Below are 20,440 nucleotides of genomic sequence, written 5' to 3'. Positions count from 1 at the left end.
TTGGCGCTGTTTTGTGACGTCGCGGGAAAGACAGGGGAAGTGGGTGCAGCCCGAGAATTTCGACCAATAGGCTAGGGCTCGTGGCGAAAGAGGCGTAGAATCGTGATCAATTCTTTTTCTGCATAATCATGATAATCAGTGAGTACACGGCATATCAGACGGGTGATTTTCGTGGTTTTCTTGACGTCGCGTGACAGGTGAAATTTTTTTCACCGATCGTGAAGGTCTAGTGGCAGAAATGGCATGGAAACAGGTTAGAATAACTTTAGGTTATAGTGCCCCAGCTTTGTGAATTCGTGCCGCTAGTATAGTCGGCGGCGAATGCCAGAACGCTGCGCATCTTTAGCGAACCAGGGAGTCGCCTGACGTCAGAGGTCAGAAGTGATGACTGCCCCGCGGCGAGAATAACCCTCGCGTAAGTGGCGGTTTCCTTCCGGCGCGTCACACAGCGCTCCTGGTGGTGAAGCAGGAAGAGGAAACAAATAATCCCGACGGCTCAAAAGGCGACCTTCGCGTTTACAGGCGCAAATACCCCTGATGAATGCGAGTTCAGTCCAGACGATTTTGCTTCGCGACGCTATTTACACGCTGGCTTTCCCCTCTGTTACCTCTGGATTGTGTGCAAGTGCGAGGATGCTAGCGCGCGCGCGCACGCGAGCGTGTGTGTGTGTGTGTGTGTGTGTGTGTGTGTGTGTGTGTGTGTGTGTGTGTGTGTGTGTGTGTGTGTGTGTGTGTGTGTGTGTGTGTGTGTGTGTGTGTGTGTGTGTGTGTGTGTGTGTGTGTGTGTGTGTGTGTGTGTGTGTGTGTGTGTGTGTGTGTGTGTGTGTGTGTGTGTGTGTGTGTGTGTGTGTCGTGTGCGTGTGTTGGCGCGCGCGCACGTTTGTGTTTTTCGGGTAGCATTTTTATGTAGCCACGTGGCTTCCTTCGAGCGCTTATTTTCCGAAGGAAGAAATTGCTTCTAATTGAGCCCTTCTTCATTTATGGCACCGTGCGGCGTCCGCCAATTGGCTTCCTTCTTTCTTGCTTAACGCATTCGCTGATGCGAATACGCCACGGTGCTTTTATGACCTGCTGCAGCAGCAGCTGGATTCTACATACTATCGGCGGTAAGGCGCTCGCGGGCTCTGAAGGCAGAAAACGTTCATGCGCTTAAATTGCATGGTGCGGTAAGCAAAGCGCTGCGTATATCGTACGAATACACGGTCATGCGAAGCTGGGTTATTCTAGCACCTAAACAGTGTCGTATTTGCTCGAACTTTAGTACTACTCTCAGACAAGAATACTTGCGACTGGTCGCTTTGCGGCTAAGGGCCCATTCACACTTGCGACTAGGCGAGGTCGCGCGACCAAGTTAGTCGCAAAGCGACTGGTCGCAAGTAGTCGCAAATGGTCGCTTTTCTCGAAATGCGACCGTTTCGGGCCAGTCGCTGACTGCTCGATTTTTCAGTCGCGCTCGCAGTACAGCTGAACCAATCAGATGCGAAGGAACAGGACGCTTATTTTACGCGGCGATGACATTTCAAGCAGACGTGAACGGCATATCGTGAGACATTTCGGTTTAGCGACTCGTCAGTCGCATTTGTGCGTGAGAACATCGTTCGTCTTGAGTAACTTTCTGGTCGCCAGTCGCAATCGGTCGCGCGACCTCGCCTATAGTCGCAAGTGTGAATGGGCCCTTAGCATCATCTTTTCTTAAGCTTATCAGATAGGGAGCTCGAATGTTTTATATTGAACCTATTGAACATCGCCGATGCACTGAATTAATATCGAATTTATATTTGGTATTGTCTAGTTTATATTAATAGGAAGACGGACATTTTGAGCTATTCTCGTTCCTTGTTCATGAAATAAATCAAAAAAGCGTTCAAGAGCAAGATAACAGTGTTGCAGATTGCCGTATTAACAGGAACTGTCTTCGAATAAAGCTTGCAGGCAAATAGGTGCCTGTGTTAAAGTATATACACATCATAATGACCTTGACGCTAACCGCGCTGAGCGAGGTGCCGCCGTTTGACATGAAAACTAAAACTGGACCCAAATGAATAGCAGAGTCCAGTCGCCCATACATTCGAATCTCCACTAAGATATGCCGCTCCCAAAACGCAGGAAAGTCGGAATGCTTTGTCCAACGAACAGCACAAAAGAGAGCCCTGCTGTAATGTGTGTTGCCGTGCGGTATCGTTTTACAATGAAAAGCGCCAGCGAGACAGTTACCACTGCGACGACTGCTTCTAAAAGGGAAACCTTATGAATCGGCTAAAATGGTCATTCGAAACGATTACCAAGAAGTCGCGTTGCGCTGGTCATTGGCAGCATGTAATTACTGCAAACGTGCCACGAATGATCACATATTTCCGTCTGCCTCGGCAGCAAATAAGACAGGGCAAAATAAATAAAGAAAGAAAAACGAGCATAAGCGCGCCCCACCTTAATGTACAAGGGCAAGAGAAGAAAAGGCGTTGCGTCTTCTTTTCAAGCGACGTCCCCGACAAGCTTAACGACCAGTTACGCGTCATTCTGGGACAGGCATCGTTTCGCTCGCTTATTTATCTCTCACGCTTTTCTTCTTTTTTTTTCTTCTTTCTCTCTCTCTTTCTCCCTTTGTGTCACATCCGCATCAACGCGCCACGGTTGAAGGAAAGGGCAACGGGTACCCCGACTCCATTCCTTTGGGAAACCACAGCAATTTGGAGCGCGTCGAACGCAATTTTGGTGAATCTGGCACTCATAGAGCCTGCGCCCACTTCCACTAAGTGAGCTGACCACTGAGGCATACAAGAAATGGTGTCGACATGGCTTCGTGTATACATATGTAGTATAGTAATGAGCTTAACGCTAGCAACGCAGAGGGAGAACGTTGCATACACTCATTCGAAAAATGCGCAGTGAAGGCAGCCTTTATAAATACCTGCCAAAAAATTAGGATCTATTGTCGTATCAATACGGAAAGTTGGGCGAGTTGGTAGGTTAACATTTTTACGTATATGTGCAACGCGACACAGACGAGGGACAAGGAATGGACGACACCAAAGTTGAACTGAAAATTGAAAGTTTATTGCTTGACAAATCATTATAAAAAGTTAAGTCACGTGGTGCGTGCCTGATATTTCAAGGGTGTCGGGAGATCAGGCCATTCAGACATTTTGTTTCTTTTTATTGCAATGAAATATACGTTTGTCTAACACACGAGGCGTAATCTATGTGCATTTGTATGATTGCTATCGCAATAATAATAGAGGCGAGACGAGGACGAGCGAAAATGCGGTAGTGGAGTGTCGGAAACGGTGTGTCTGCGCAAAGCAGGTGCAGGGACCGAGAGGCAAAGCGCTTGAAGCCATCGAACGGAGCGATACGCGAGTTGCAAGAAGGCAAACGCCCAGCCGAGCCAAACACGGCACGCTAAACGCCGGCAGCATTCGTGGTTCACGCTACAGGCAGATTTTCACCTGAAAGACGCCTCGCCGAACCATCTAAGAATTCCTTCTATAAGCGAGAAAGAGAGAAATCAAGGAGAGGAAAGGTAGGGAGGTGAACCAGACGCGCGTCCGATTTGCACACTGGTGGTAGGGTAGCAGTGACCTTGCAGTTACCTTGATGATGATGCGTAAATCTAGGGCTTGTGATGCCGGCAACGTGAAAAATTTCCGCATGGTTCCGCGCTGGGCCCTTCTTTGTTTAGCTCTGTACACTCAATCGAATCAATGGAGGAAGGAAATAAACTCAATGTTGTAATCATGGTGCGTGCCACTTGAATAAGCTTATTGCGTTAATGTCATTGCCGAAATTTTAGCGATGAATTTAGAAAATGACACATTGGAAAGCCGCCAACGCACCTTGATAAAAATGAATCAAGACGTTTTTCGCTATAAGGTTCAGTTTACAAATGGATTGCACAGATACGGAGAAATTATTATGTATACATATCAAACAGACTGTTATTCAGTGAAAATCCGTGTGTCTGCATGTGGTCTGCTCAGCTTCCATGCCATTTATCTTGATAGTATCATAGGCAGTGAAATAAATAGTTTTTTTTTCTTTTGTTTCAGGTAATTACTGCTGAACGGGCGGTGAGCGAAATTTGGCATATGATATTGGTGGTGTCGTACACAGGCGCACGATTCACACTGTATTACATAAATTACAACTGCAAGCTTCTACTTAATAGCCGAAAAAAATACAGGGGTGCTATAGCGTAAAATGATTCCAAACTGTTTTGATTCCAATTTCTGCTATCAGCCTCCACGATTCGTAGAAACATTTTCAGGCCACTCCTAACTTTGCCTGTCTGTCACGCGACGTTATGAAAACCGCGATAGCTCCCCATCTGATATAACGTGTACACAATAATTATGCATGAATAAACCACATAAAAAATAATCATTCCTGATTCGACGCCTTTTCACCATTAGCCCTCTGCTATTGGTGCAATGTTTTCTGGCTACGCCCACTTCACCTGTCTGTCACGCGACCTCACCACGTCAAAGTGACGTGTACGCGAAAAAAATGTATTAATATGCCGAACAAAACAGAAAATTTTTCTGAATAGCCACAGACTGCCCCGTTCCGAAAGGAATACAAGATGGCTGCCCGCCGATCGCTCAGTCCCTCGCTATACTCGCACCTGCTGGTGATCATGAGCATTTGCGCATGATAAACCTTTTTGCGTGGCAGCAAATCGTTATCGAGCCCTTTCGGCATGCATATGACATCTCTCTGCCAGCTCTTCCTTGCTGAGGATCCGTTTTAGAGGCACTCTTATCCTTCCGTTGCACTCCGCCGCGATTTTCGACCAGCCACCGCAAGCTAAGTAAGGCGAAGCGGACCAATCGGAGAAGCCGGCACCACCCTCTTCATGCGGTTATCTATTTTCACTGTGCTGGCTCGGCCCCATCGAAAGCCTCTCCACTAGAGCGTGCTGCTCGACTCTTGTCAGCCAATTAGATAAGGAAAAACCGCTGAGTGTAGACAATGTTATTGGTTTTGAAAGCGAACAAAGGTGACCTCCTATAAACGAGGAGAGTGTTTGATTGGGTTGTTCAGACAACGCTGCGAGTCACCGCCCGATGCTTGCGTCGGTGGTTACGTAAATTTGACGTCAGGAGTTTGGAATCAAAACAGTTTGCAATCATTTTACGTTATATCGCCCCAGCAATTCAGATTTAGCTGAGTTTTCTGACTTTTTAAAAATAAAAGCAGGTGAGGAAATCGGCGCTTCTGAACGATGAACAAGGAGAATTTGTGTTAAACACCGCGACGACCTGTCTTACACATCTGCACATGTAGCGGACTCTTGTGCTGATTAAGCGCGGACAAAGAAAACAAGTTTGAAGCACACTCATTATTCCCCGGAATGATTTGTAGAAATCTAAGAGCCTTGCACTCCCCTTGTAGGCGCCAAACTGACGTTAAACCATGACACGTAGCCAAAGCATACTTCGCGTGCAGTTTGTAGACCCTTTTCGCGGAGTAGTTGGATCTAGAGGAAGGAGATGACGTTTCAGCGGTGTCCCGCACTTTGGCTCGGCGAAAGCGCACGAATACGAAACCATTACTAATTCTGCCCTGCTACTGTGCGATCAGCTGTCCGAACTGCAAGTGGTTGTTCGCTAACGCACTGTGCTCCATTAATGGATGCTGCAAAATGTGGAATGGTAGCGGGATGACGTGTGCAGTAGTTGGCTGCAAAAATAGAGACTGCCGCATTAAGGAACGGAATGAATCTGTGCGGCCAAGTTCAAGGACCGCTGCTACATAAGGACTGGACTGCCTCTGTTGCCGACCCTTCACGATGCCACGGCTTTCCTCGAGGACAATAAATTCATTCATCCGCTAGCGTTGTATTGCTAGCCTCCAAATAAATTACTTTAACCCCGGAACGTAGGGAAGAGTGAGTACCGCTCGTTACACAGTGACAAAGGAAGTAGCACCGCTTCCTGCCATAGTTCGTTCTGGCACGTTATCTATACACATCCATCCCAACTCACCCGCAAACTGCCCACTCTATCGCGAACTTATCAGTAATAAGCGAATGGGAGGGAGTACCCTTCAATCAATGCACCGAAGCATTGGTGACGGCCACTACACCGACAGCACACGGATGTTCAAAGCTGAACGTGTCGTGATGGTCCCCCGTCTAAGCGAGCAACTAGTGATAATACATATTTGCTACAAGCTGATATAAATACAGACATCTAGGTTCCGAGCCTTGTGCGCAGCAAGAAAAATTATATCGCAGTTGAGCAAATCCGTGATCGATTAGGCAGAAAATAAACAGTCATATAGGGGACTGCACCGAAGAACGCTATTGATTTAGAAACATGACAAGCCGCCGCTTCAAAGTGTTTGCCAAATAAAGAACGAAAAAACAATTATGGGGTTTTACGTTCCAAAACCACGATGTGATTATGAGTCACGCCGCAGTGGGGGACTCCGGAACAATTTTGACCTCCTAGGGGTTCTTTAACGTGACCTAAATATAAATAAAGAACGAAGAACAAAACACACAGAGCCTGATTCATTCCTAAGCGTAAAGCTTGAACAGCTTTAACAATTTTCTAACCCTGCTTCTAGTAGAAGCACCGTATACGCTGCTCGCGCCGTTCGGAGTAGGCGTAATGATTTCCGAAAGCGCTTACATGGCCCTCTGAAGCTGTGGCCAAAGCTTTGTGCCGTCGACCCAGTCACCATCTACGATATCCGCCGGAACAGAGGTTTGCTGAGCCCAAACGGCGTCATGCACATCCATTGTAATCATCGAGGAAATGGAGGCTGCTGAGGCAAGCAATGGACGCGTCACCACGTGATCAAACATGGAGGCGCCCGTGGGATCGCCGTGAATAGGGTCCATAATCGTGGTTGCAGCACACTTAGAAGTAGAGATGGGTCGCTCAGGAGCGAGCCGGATCTTGTGAGCGGCTCTTTTTGAAGAGCGAGTGAGCCGTGGTTCAGCAAAAGTGAGCGGCGATTCTTTTGCAGAAAGGGAAACAGTTCCCTCGCGTTCAGTGAGTCGTGCCGATGCATTCCGTCAGAGCCGGGTCTTCTGCTGCGTGCGACTTCCGCGCCATCTATTAGCGGTACGAGAAAGCAACTGCCCTCCCGCCCTTCCTTGCAAGAGTCGCCTTAACCCACTCGTCCTCGGCTGTCTTTTGAGCCGCTCTTTTTGAAGAACGAATGAGTCGCGGTTCACGTGAGCGGCGGTTCTTTCGGAGAGAGGAAGCCGGTTCTCACTCGTTCAGGGAGCCGTGAGGAACCGTTCCTAGAGGGCGCTCAGGAGCGAGCCGGATCTTTCGAGCCGCTCTTTTGAAGAGCGAGGGAGCCGTGGTTCAGTAAGTGAGTGGCGGTTCTTTCGGAGAGAGGAAGCCGGTTCTCTCTCGTTCAGGGAGCCGTGAGGAACCGTTCCCAGAGAGCGCTCAGGAGCGAGCCGGATCTTTTGAGCCGCTCTTTTGAAGAGCGAGGGAGCCGTAGTTCAGTAAGTGAGCGGCGGTTCTTTCGGAGAAAGGCAGCCGGCTCTCTCTCGTTCTGTGAGCCGTGAGGAACCGTTCCTAGAGAGCGCTCAGGAGCGATCCGGATCTTTTGAGCCGCTCTCTTGAAGAGCGAGGGAGCCGTGGTTCAGTAAGTGAGTGGCGGTTCTTTTGGAAAGAGGAAGCCGGCTCTCCCTCGTTCAGTGAGCCGTGCCGAACCGTTCCGTCTGAGCCGGGTCTTCTGCTGGGTTTCGAGGTTTCGGTTTCTGACCGAAGAGTCGTGGCCGGCGTGGGCAGACTCGCGCTATTCGTACTCGCTCGCAGTGTGTGGTGTGCGCACCAGTCCCTTTGGTTTTTTGTGCGTCCTATGGTGTGGCACCCGATGCCACCAAGGGGAGAAGTAAAGAAGCCTTAATTGGCAAAGGATGGTACCATTCGTTGCCTGCTGCTGTTCGAACGATGTCTCACGACTCTCACCGATCGCACATCGTGCGCTGGTGCAAGAAGACTTCGAAGATGGTCTTCCGTGTCTTTAACGACAGCTGGTGAACGTACAATTTACGCCCTGATCCTTATTTGTGCTAATTAGTGTAGTCGTGAAAATGTCGCCCATGGCATCCACTTCTGTGCATTTTCTGAGCGTGTATCTTTAGCACGTCATTAAAGCGAGGCCAATGATCTGTTGTGTTGTAATAGAACTTAATTTCTTTTTTTTCTTTTTTTTTTTTTTGTCCTGGCGCATGATGGCATGATCGCCAGTATCGCGCGTGCGCTCAAGAGAAAAAAAAACGAAAAAAACACGAAAGGTACGGCATTTTTGTGGATCTTTCGAATGATTTTTGTATTGTACTTCAAGAAATTATTTCTACTGTGAGGAAGAAGATCGTCGCGATATTCGTTATTTTGTCCAACCCTCCGGCGGCTTCGGCAACTCGAGCGTTACGCCGACAGGCCCAGCATTTCGCCATCCGCGACGGACTTTTATACCGCCGCAACTACCACAATGACAACCGCACATGGCTCTTAGTCGTGCCCCGCCACCTTCGAAACGATTTATGCCCCGCTTTTCACTCCGACCCCCAGTGTGGTCACGACGGAGTGTCGAATACCTACACACGGCTTCGCCTACGCTACTATTGGCGCGGCATGTACACCTTCATCCGCAAATACGTACGCTCCTGCATTGCCTGCCAACGACGAAAATGTGTCTCGCACCTCTCCACCGCACCTCTCCAACCACTTCCCTGCCCAGCTCACCCATTTGACCGTGTCGGCATTGATTTATACGGGCCTCTTCCATCTACAGGCGCTGGCAACCGATGGATTGTCGTCGCCGTAGATCATTTGACACGATATGCTGAAACCGCCGCCTTACCTGCCGCATCAGCAAAAGACGTCGGCTCGTTCATTATACACAACTTTGTTCTCCGCCATGACAAACCTCGTGAACTGCTGAGCGATCGGGGTCGCGTATTCCTCTCGGACGTGCTGCAGTCACTCCTATCGGAATGCCAAATTATTCACCGCACAACCACCGCTTATCACCCACAGACGAATGGCTTAACTGATCGATTCAACAGAACTCTTGGTGACATGCTATCAATGTATGTGGCGTCAGACCATTCCAACAGGGATGCTGTACTTCCCTTTGTCACATACGCATATAACACTGCCTCCCAAGCCCCTACCGGGTTCTCACCATTCTTTCTGCTTTACGGCCGCCAGCCCTCCAGCACCATTGATACGGTTCTCCCGTACCGGCCAGACCCTGCCGACTGCTCACCTGTTGCTACGGTCGCTCAGCATGCCGTGAAATGCCGACAACTTGCCCGTTCGTTGACGTCTGCACAACAGTGTCGCCAAAAACAGCGTCAGGACCTCAAACCACCTCCTCACCCTTCGCCATCGACTCCCTCGTGTGGCTTTGGGTCCCGCCTGTTGCTGCTCCTGGTCTTTCGTCAAAGCTCCTTCCCAAGTACCACGGGCCCTACCGCGTCGCGCAAACTTCACCAGTTAATTACGTGGTTGAACCCGTGTCGCCATCTTCCGATCTCCGTCGTCGCGGGCGAGAGACTGTACACATTGACCGGCTCAAGCCGTACTGCGATCCACTGCACTCTCCCTAGGTCGCCAGGATGGCTACTCTTCCATACCGGGGGGTGATTGTGAGGAAGAAGATCGGCACGCTGAACAGCCCCGTTGCCATCGTGTGGCTCGTACCCAGTTCGCTCTCTGGCTACGCCCTACCTGCTGGTGCTGCGTTTCTCGCTGCCGCTCTACGACCCAAATAAACCCCCTTTACACTACATTCATTTTGCATGGTGTTACAGCTCACCCATATTATAGTGAACGTACGTATGTGAATAAATGAATAAAGTTGAAAGATAATGTACAAACATTTTGTGTTCTTATTTTGACGAAAGTTGATTTTAAAGTACCACAAAAACTGAGAAGCTTCTGTAATGACGATGAAGTTACGTTTTTTTTTTCTGAAAAAAGTACGTCGCATACTGCCTGCAGTTACAGTATCGTAAGCATTTTATCCCCAACATCAGAAAAGAAAGTTTCGTTACAACAAAAGATTCACGCTTTTAATATATGTAAAAATATTCTCTAAACATAGCGAAAATACCAATAACACGGTTATTCAATTATGCATATATCGTTTTTTCAAAGCCAAATAACTATGGAATATGCATAACACAGGTTACACGTTTAAGTGAACCGGTGAGCCCTTCAAATGAACCGGTTCTTTTTAGTGAGCTGAGCCGTTCCGAGCCACTCACTGAAGTGAGCCGTTTTGCCCATCTCTATACTGAGAAGGTGACGACATTCATTAGCAACCGCCGTGTTATGGTAACAAGAAGCCGTGCTGTTGAACTCGTTGGTTTGCCTGCTTTGCCTTTTCGAAAACAATGTCTTGCTTTCTCGCCGAGTATTCTCGCTTGTGTCTATTAAGCTATTTTTCTAGTAACAGTAGCGAGCTGACCTGACGCCCGAATTGGGAGCTTCAACAAAATTGGTCATAGCGCGGAGCCCCTGAAGCAACGTTTAGGCCGCGGAACACAACTGGCATGGATGAGTTTGCATGGGAGACTGGCATGGCTGCTCTGATTAGCATGGCGCATGCGGATAGGTGGCAGTCCTCATCATTATCATCATCATCATCAGCCTATATTTATGTCCGCTGCACGACGAAGGCCTCTTCCTGTGATCTCCAATTACCCCTTTCTTGCGCTAGCTGGCTACAAATTGCATCTGCAGCTTTCCTAACTTAATTACCCCACCTAGTTTTCTGCCGTCCTCGACTGCGCGTCCCTTCTCTTGGTATCCATTCTGTAACTATAATGGTCCACCTGTTATCCATCCTACGCATTAGATGGTCCGCCCACATATATTCCATAAATCTGTCCATAAAGCGCTCTGCCTCGGCACACCGAGGCCCGCGGTTGGCGCATGCCTGCCCATCAACCGCGGTACGATACAAGCTCGAGGAAACAATAGACGACAACCACGTGTACACTCGGACAGCATTTATTACGACTGCAACTAACAGTTCCAGCAAGCCAGCTAGCTACAGTTGACATCGCTGAGAGTTCCCTCGAAGAGAATAGTACGCTAGGTAAAGAAGGGCTTCCGACTTACCTACTGGGGGATACGGTAGGCCGCGGCGTGTGCCGCGGCAAGAACGCGGTTGACTAACCACGTGCGGGAATCCGGGAGCGGCGGCGGAGCCTCCCGCTATCTCCGCTTGCTGGTGACCAAAGTAACTCGGGCGATGTCAGAGGGATCTCACGGGACACAGCCAGTGGCGCTGATAGCGCTTGCGATTCCCGTGCGCTGCCCGCGAAAGGAAAGTTTCCCCTCTCCCCACCCTGCCTGGCGCGCATGCATCCGACGAGACGTTCGCCACGCGTGCGGCGGTCATAGGACCCGAGGATTCCCACGTGTACAACCCCACTCTTACAATTTCTCGGTTAATGCCCTCAATTATTTCTTCGCGAAAGGACGCATCTCGCCAGAGGCGCTCAAAATTCTAAACTATAACAGCGACCGTCATCGCGGGACGATCCAAATTATTTGGGCATCCGTGCACTCCTCTCTCCCCGGCAACGAGGCGGCTCACAACGTAGCTCGAGGACTTACTCGCCGAGCAAGTGAGCCGACCCAGCCGGGAACTAGAGGAGGCCGCATGGTGAGCAACAAATAAATAACCGATTACTATCGGCTGGGAAGCGCCCGGTACCCACCAGCTCATCCCGCGCTAACCAGGAAACAGGCTGTGGCCTGGCGCGTCCTGCAAACAAACATGTATCCAAACCCGGTAGCCTGCAGCAGATTCTATCCAGGGCAATACAATGATAAATGCAAAGTATGTAAAGGTAGGGCGCATCAGCCACATATTCTATGGACATGCTCGAAGGCGGCTCCTTTCGAGGGCCGCAAAATTCAAAACCGTCAGCAGAGGGAGACCCTACTGCTCAGCAGTAGATCAGCAAGATCAGGTCTGGGCCGTCCAGCTAGCCGAGGCAGTCGCTGAGGCTCAGGGAATCTCGGCCGTCTGCTAGGCGGAGGGAGTCTGCGTCCGCCCTCGTGATTGCTGGCACCAATATAAGTTGAATCTCTCTCTCTCTCTTCTAATTCGTTCCCATTGTTGCTGAATACGTGGCAGTATAGTTACTAGCAAATACCTATAGTCTATCCGAATTCCCGCACACAACGCAACTCCCGAGTCGTAACAATTTGCGTACCGATCTGAAGAATGAATTTCTTCAAAGAATCACTTATCTATTGAGAACCCGTTCTCCTGCCCCTATTTCACAATATCCTTATAATCGCAATCGACCAAAGGAAACGTTTCAAGCTTCATTAAGTTTGATCCTTTGCAATCACAGCTGAAGAAAAGTAAATGTAGCAATATATTACACACACACAGAGGAAGTTTGTAAGTAGCTTGCACACTGATAATGTACCTGTGCATGCAGCGATGATTTATTTTATTTAAACAAGCATTATTTCATTATTCACTGCTGACTTGGAGAACAAAAATGTTAATAACGGTTACCGTTTCGTGCCGAACCGGTCACCGTTATTAAGCTTTTTAGTTTATGTTCGGTTCGGGTTCCGGCATGTTCGAAGAATATCGGTTTGAGCTCAGGTTCAGTTCCGGCTAAAATTTCGATTCGGGTATTGCTTTCAGTTCGGACTGGGATTCGGTTTGACACCCAGGTTTTAAGGCCTTCGAATGAAGCCAGCTGGTCTTGTGACAGAGCGCGAAGTACCTTGCCAGCCTGTCTTCGATTATGGGAGTTTCCATCCACCATGGTAGAGTAAAACATGTCCTGAAAAAAAAAGGACACACCCTGAAAAGGTGGATCAAGCAGCCTCCGGCGAGCCTGTACATTGGTATGTGGAACAGAGACGCTGCTGTCTTGCAGCATTGCCGACGTAGAACGGTGGTTTGCCGTTGCAATGCGCTGTCCCCCTTGTTTACAACGAACAACTGGTGCGTGTAAGGCGCCTTTGGGCCGGCGTATGCCATCCGTTAACGAACGGGTGTAGTCGTCTGGAACACTATCGACTTCAATTTGGCCTTCCTGGTCATTTTGTGTTCGTTATCTCGGTTAAAAATGCTTGCCAGCGTTAGCTTACCACAGGAGGAACCAATGACGCAGCTATCACTGAATGCATGTAAGCAGTAATAACGGTAGCGCGCTTGGTACGTTTGAACGCTTGGTACGTTATGAAGGAGAACCGTATATGTAGCTGTTCATGTCGTATACTACGAGACGTAAATTACTTCCTTGTTGAATACAGAGACAAATACCAATATAGCGAGTAGCCTACTACACTTCCCAGGAAACTCGCGCCGCAAAACTTGTGTATGCACATATTTAAAATAAACGCTGAGAAGGCAGAAAACAAGCACTTTTGATTTCATGCACGAGAGGAAAAAACCTTGACTGTGATCCAAAATAGCCAAATCTAGCCTGCGGCACGCGCAAGGCATGGTGCCCATTTCGGACGCAAAGATCTTGTGTGTTCTCGCGCTCGCAATATATTCATCGTCAGCACGTGGGCCTTCTACACTCTCAAATTTATCACTTAAAGTTAAACCACACTTGTGAGCGAGCGTTATTCCATGAGTGTTTATATGGGAGCGCGAACCAAAGGCCGTGTCCGGTCGACACAATCTACGCGTAGCGACATATCAGCTTGGCTAAAGTGGCTTTAAAACTGCGCTGTAACCTCTACTCATTGAAAGGCCCCGCACTAAAACAAAAACATTTTGGCCATTCAACTGCAATTTACGTCTACGCAGTGCGAAGCACTCGTGATTTCTAGAGAACGGTGGTATAAATAACGTAACTGTTCTGTAGTGAACGGTTATGTAGGATATGAGGTAGTGTTTCTAGCAAGGCGAGAGCATCACTTGGCTCATTGTGTGACCCCGCCGTCATCAGAAAGCCGTGGCAGAAAAACACCACATAAATTACATCATCTTCAACTAAAGAGGGCGGAAAAAGTGCCCGTGCTGAGGATTCGATCCCCTGCCTCCACTGCCACTACTACCGCTTCGTATAACCACTGCGACACCGTGGCAACAGACGAAGGTGTTGCATATCTTCGAGGCTGTGCACGTGGTTGGTCTCTGCCTGGCGGGTGATTCACTAGATGGTGCATGATAGGAGTGGCGCCACAGTCAGCGCTAGGAAGTCTTCATCGTCCGAAGTTGAATCGCTCGCGTCTACATCATCAGGCGAGACAGCAAAGCGTGGCCGGAGGCGCCGGTTAACTGCCGACGAAGTACTACTGTCGATCAACTTGGACCCGCAGGACGCCATCGCCGGAGCCCATGGTCGATGACGACGAATAAGATGCAACGCGCTCCAGGTACCCGTCGGACGACGACTACGACATCCACCCAGAGTATGAGGTGGAGTTGGTCTACCAAACCGATGAAGAAATGTGGTGTCCACACCATGGTGCAGCTCGGAAAAGTACTGTCATCGCTCGGCAAAGTGGTGTCATCGGGCAGAAAAGTGGTGTCATCGAGAAAGAGCACTCAACGTAATGTGCGTGAAACAGTACTTTAATGAAAACTCGGCTAATAAAAATCAGCTGAAAGATCGCAATATGGCCGGTTTGTCGTCTTGCGTGGTTGCGACCTCATAAGCAGCAACATTGCACTCGGAAACATAACGCAGCAGCACTAAACTAAACGACGTAACTCAGCGCACACTCAGCGACAAGTATTTCTCTCGCATTCACACAACCTAAGAATTTCTCAGGTGCCGCCATAGTTCTTTTTTATAAGTAAGACAGACTTTTTTTAATGGCAAGGTAGATTAAAAGCAAATTAAAACCCTGTGCGTATACCCAGTGGTCTCAGTGGACATGCCCAGTCGTTTCTGTGGCACATCATTTTAAACTGTACAATCATCGGGATCAGCCTACAAAAGCACCCAGAGAGGGTGCACTGTCACGGTGATCGACCCACATAAACGGCGACATACCTCAACCGCCAGCAAAAAAGTAGGTGAACTCAGAGAATAATGCTTTGCACTAAAATAAAACGGACGTGTGAGACGAGAACAGAACAAGTACCTGCCCTGTTGTTTTCGTCTCACGTCCGTTGTTATTTCTCGCCAATGTCTCAATGATCCACACGCAAACTAGCTAGGACAATGGCAGGTCCTACACACACGCATTCAGCCACACCCATGACGCGACAACGTGACCTGGGACCTTGGTCCAACACGCAGCAGCGAGAGTCGACCGCCTGAAACTCTAGATGCGTGCTGGAAGCGTTTTACCCGTGGACTCCGCTTGCCACCTACTGTAAAATCAGCGAGAAGACGCACTTGACAATGTCTACGCAGACACAGTGGCCTCAACACAAATCACCACCAGACACTATGCAGCTGTGCGCGTAGGCGCCTTACAGCCGTCCAGCACGCCGTCGTTAGACATCAGTGTTCCACCCATACTTCGAACGCTGCGAAACAGCCAGCCCCGTCTTCTCGACTCTATCTATAGACTTTCCAGCCTGACTCTCCCTTATGAACTATGAGGACATCATGTGCACGTCCTTTACGTGTCATCGCGCACTATGTAGGTATACTGTACATAGCACACTTAGTACGTACCTTCACATTCGAGTTTTTCCATATCCACGGCACCATTGTAAATCATTTTGAATATAGCGCTGTGTGGAGGAGGAGAGCACCTGCAGCGGCGCTGCTATCGCCTCAGCCAAGAGCGGGCCAGAGGATGAAGGAAAACGAAGATAGTCCTGAGCACAGGCCAAGGACAAGTGATACGTCGGGCCGCTTCGCCACCGACGCCTTCCTTATTTAATATTTAATAAATGTGGCCACGGCCGTCTTTCGTGGCAACTTCCACACACTCATTTACAATTTTTCGCTTCGCTTCTGCTGTCTCATGGCGCATTTTGTTGTTGAAATGGAGGAGATAAAACGACAGTTGCCGGTTTGCATTTCCTGGGCAGAGCAGTGTGCTGACAGGCGCCTCGGCGATGTACGAAAGGAGATGTACGAAAGTAATATTGATGATAAGCATGTCTGGACGAGCATTGACCCATCACGCATGTGAACCCACCCTTGTGCCAGCCAGTTCGCTTGCAGAGACGAGAAAAGAGGGAAGAGCTCAAATACAAATAAAATGCATCCTTGGCAGAAGCCTAGGGGCCCATTTTGAAGTCGCTAGTGTAAACATACACGCACGCACCCACACACACGCGCGCACACATGCGCACGCACATACACACTCACACACGCACGCAAACACGCACGCATGCGGACACCCACAGCACTAATACTCCAGCACACTCGAAGATCGCATTCGCTAAGTGCCGTTGCGATCACATCGAGTGGCGCGCTACCTGTCAGCATCAGCGTGGCGTTGAAAGCTGTCAACGTCACCAAAGAAGCGCCACCACAGACGTGCGTCACCATATCGCTTGATCTCCTTCGATGAGTCACCGCCTGCGCTAACGAGGCCGCTGCGTTCTCCCTGCTGGTAGGCTCACACATTCTCTTACCGACAATACCCGACAATCGGTGGCAAAAAAAGAAAAAAAAAGAAGGCAATAGCCGAGATGCCGAAGGCCGCGAGCATCAATTTTGTGGGGAGACTTCCTTCAGCCGCGTTTTCCAACCCACCCCCTGTGTACGCGTCTCGTGATACTCCTCTCGTGGCCCCCATTATAGTACCTGTATGTTCGGTCAACAACAACGGCGATTATCTGCTTCGCTACATTTATGTAACTTCGTTTGGCGCGGGAAGTGAAATAAACTCTAGATCAAGGACGTACAGTCAACCAAAAAAGTTTGCGGACCACGGGATCTCAGGCAATGCTAAATATCCGAGCAGCCTTCAAAAGTATCCAGTGAAACCGTACAGCACAATGTTCGTCGCATATACCAGCACAGGCTTGGAAATGGGAATACCGGGCTGCGTTTTGAGGCCGTTCGGATATTTAGCGTTTTCTGAGATCCCGTGGTCCGCAAACTTTTTCGGTTGACTGTACACGTATTGCGTATAGAGTCCGCGGACTCATAGAATAAACTACGTTGTGTGTTCTCTCATAATGAAGGGTTTCTCAGAGCTTTACACTGTTGTTCGATCATCGTGTGAACATACCTGAGGTTAAACACGAGCATGAAGGGCTGAGGTGTAGAAACTGCGCACATTTTAAAGTGAAGGCTTTCTTTGTCATTCATGCAGTATCGCTGCTATCTCGATAACAGAAAACGCTCCGCGTCATTTTGATACCAGCAATGCGCATGATATGCGTGTCTTTTATCAACTCCTCACCGCCAACTCCCACTGTATTAAAGGATATCTAAACACCTTCATTCGCAGCTCCGACAAAGGAAATTCGAGTTGTGAAATAAGCTATAAGTGAATTTAAATCCCAGCTACAAACGTGCGTACATTGGTTAAATATTGAAACAGATAGTGAAGCTTAGATCAGAATTAAATTCTGGGGTTTTACGTACAAACCACGACAGGATTTTGAGACAAGCCTTGGGGGGGGGGGGGGGGGGGGGGGGGATTCTGCTTAATTTTTGACCACCTGGGGTTCTTTAACGCGCACCCAGTGCACAGCATACGCTGGCGTTTTTGCATTCCGCCCCCATAGGAAAGCGGCCACCGCAGCAGAAATTGAGTGATACTGTAGCTTGAAAGAGAAGCTCCTATTGGGTTTCCTTTGTAGCTTCGTGCTGCATACGGATGAATGGCAATGTTTCCTTTCATGAACCTTCGTCCAACTTGCGGGATTCCGCAAAACAATTTGCCGGATACTGAAGTTTACGTTTCAAAGCTCGGTTGATGTGATAGCAGCTAATACAGGGAACAAATGGGTAGAAAGCAAATTAACTTGCGTTTTTCTTCTTTTTCCGCAACAGCTCTAGTATAAATTATTGCTTCGAATTAGAAGCTTAACTTTATAATCATGTCAAAAATTTTTTTCCACCTTGGTCGGCGTCTGTTTTATTTTTCGCCATGATTCTTTCCGACCAGACGAGATAATCGTCATCTCTAAAAATGCAATGCGATATAAAAATTTCATATTCACAGCCTGCGGCGTACGTTTCGCTTCAGAAAATTGCCACCGGTTCGGGAATGCCCTTCTACAACTAAACGACAACGCTTCCTATTACGTGGCGCTCAAGCAGAAATGACGCGGCCATATTTTTTTTTTTTTTTGCCCGTGACGCCACCCGCATTGTCGCTGTTATCAGGTCATGCCTCGCGCAACGTGCGTTTGCTGTATCCGAAACTTCGCGAACATTTTTTGATAATTCGACATCGAGACAGGCGTATCTTGCCAGGTTGCACGCAGCTTCACGAATAGTGTTGCTGCGATCCCGATATTACGTGAGCATCGGTGATTCCTGCGGAATGTACGTACCTGCGGTGACGTATGTAGAACGGACTGACTCGATCGATGACACTATAGATTCGACGACCACCTATCCTGCGCTCCGCTATCATAGTCACTTGAATGCTGTTTCGCTTTCTGGGCACAAGTTCCCCCACTAATGAGCTAGACACTTCGTTTACTATTCCTGGTATATGTTTTTTGTCTATTCGCATTCACTATCTAAGTTAAAATGTCCAGCGTAGTCGCTAACGTCTTGCATAAAATGCGGCGCAGGGCCTTTAAGATGCTTCGACGATGTCCCTACAGATGCTTCGACGCAGGAACAATAGCTTATTGCAGTCAGTGGCTGTACAGCCAGCCACTGGCTGCTCTTACTTCCCACCTCGCTTTTGGCGGCGCTGGAGGAAGCAGTTGGTTGTGCCTACTGAAACTGGTGGCCGCGGTCCTCTGGTTTTGAAAAATACGCTCACGTTCGAACAATGGGGCTGTTACGACCACGTAGATCAGGGCCCGGCGAAGTCTCAAGGTAGGCTTGAAAACTAATGCGCGGAAAACTAAAGTGCAGTGGAAAAGTATCGCCGGGAACAGCGGTTTCTAATTGGTAGCAGCGAAGCAGCGTGTTTGCCTATATGCCTTGTCGTTACTGAAACCTATAGGATCAAGCAGGGGGAAAATGAAAGAGAATGGAAGTTGATTTGGTATTCATGAACAGCAGCTTACTAATATCCCTGAAAATAAAAAGTAAACAATCACTGCATACTGCCAATTGCGACCTAAAACGCGGAAACTTGTTGAATAATCAACAATCCAGAAAGGAAGCTGCGGGCCCCTGCTACGAGCGATGGGGTGATGAAAAAGGCGATAGCAGTCGACATTAAGAGAGCAAGTGACGTCACTATGAATGAGAGATCTAACGTGAGCAGTTAGTATAGCAGTTGCGATTAAGATAATGCGTAATTAAGAGGTTAAGATTATGTAATGCACAGAGAAAATAACTGATGGTTTACTAGAATAAAAGTAGCACAACGTGTGCGACGAAGAGGAACGCACTTGTGCGGCAAAGTGACGAAACTTTACAGGCATGGTCCGGTTCCCGCAGCAAATAGGTGATTGATTGACTGGGTGGATGATTGACCGATCACGATGCAGAGGCTAGAAGGATAATTGGAGATTTCAACCAAATTATAGACTGCTTAGGGCACATTTAATGTGACAAATAGGATGAAACGTTCAGTGAATGTACTACGCAATCATGAATCCATTTCTCATTGCACCGCACTGCCCCTTCTCCACTAGAGGAAGTAAAAATTGTAAAATGAAACTTTTCAAAAATACATAACTATCACGGCAGTTTTTTCGGTACAAATTATACGACTGAAACAGAGGGCACATTATTAATGAACGAACAAATGAATGAATGAATGAATGAATGAATGAATGAATGAATGAGTCATTCATGCAAAAACATTTTTTAAAATGCGTAAATCATCTTTATACCACCCTAATGTTAGAGTTATTGCAAAAAAAATTTATGAAACACGTCGTAAAGGAATGTTTTCAAAATGGCATTTTTTTCAGTGCTTCATATTTTTCCCATGCCGAAATCGAATACCCAAGTGCTACGAAGTTCAAGGTTCCATTGCAGACTTCGAATGCTCAGGTGCAACGATGTTTACTCACGGTAAACGACGTCAGTCTGTCACCGAATCAACAGTGGTCCTTCTACCATGCCTGAACAAACCTGTCGCCTCGACGGATTCGCGTGAAGCGTAAATAAGTGAGAAAATCGCTGCCAAAAACATCACCGAAAAAGCCCGTGAAGCTGTAATTCAGCAAGGCAGCGCATTTTATACGCGTAACCTAAAGAAAAAAAAAGGAAATAAATGCCGCTCAATGGCATTGCAAACTTTCGATGCCGCCTGTTGGTTAACCTGCTGAACAGAAGGAGCAAACTGCAAATATTGTGCGAACGGGTCATTTCGAGACTATGACCGCTAACGAGTCCTCGTCACGTAAGTCATGAGCTGTCAAAGGTGTCTTTGCTGGTTCATCGCTTTAATGCGAG

Source organism: Dermacentor silvarum, chromosome 1 (assembly GCF_013339745.2).
Source record: "Dermacentor silvarum isolate Dsil-2018 chromosome 1, BIME_Dsil_1.4, whole genome shotgun sequence".
Lineage (NCBI taxonomy): Eukaryota > Metazoa > Arthropoda > Arachnida > Ixodida > Ixodidae > Dermacentor > Dermacentor silvarum.
This window is presented reverse-complemented; position numbering follows the sequence as displayed.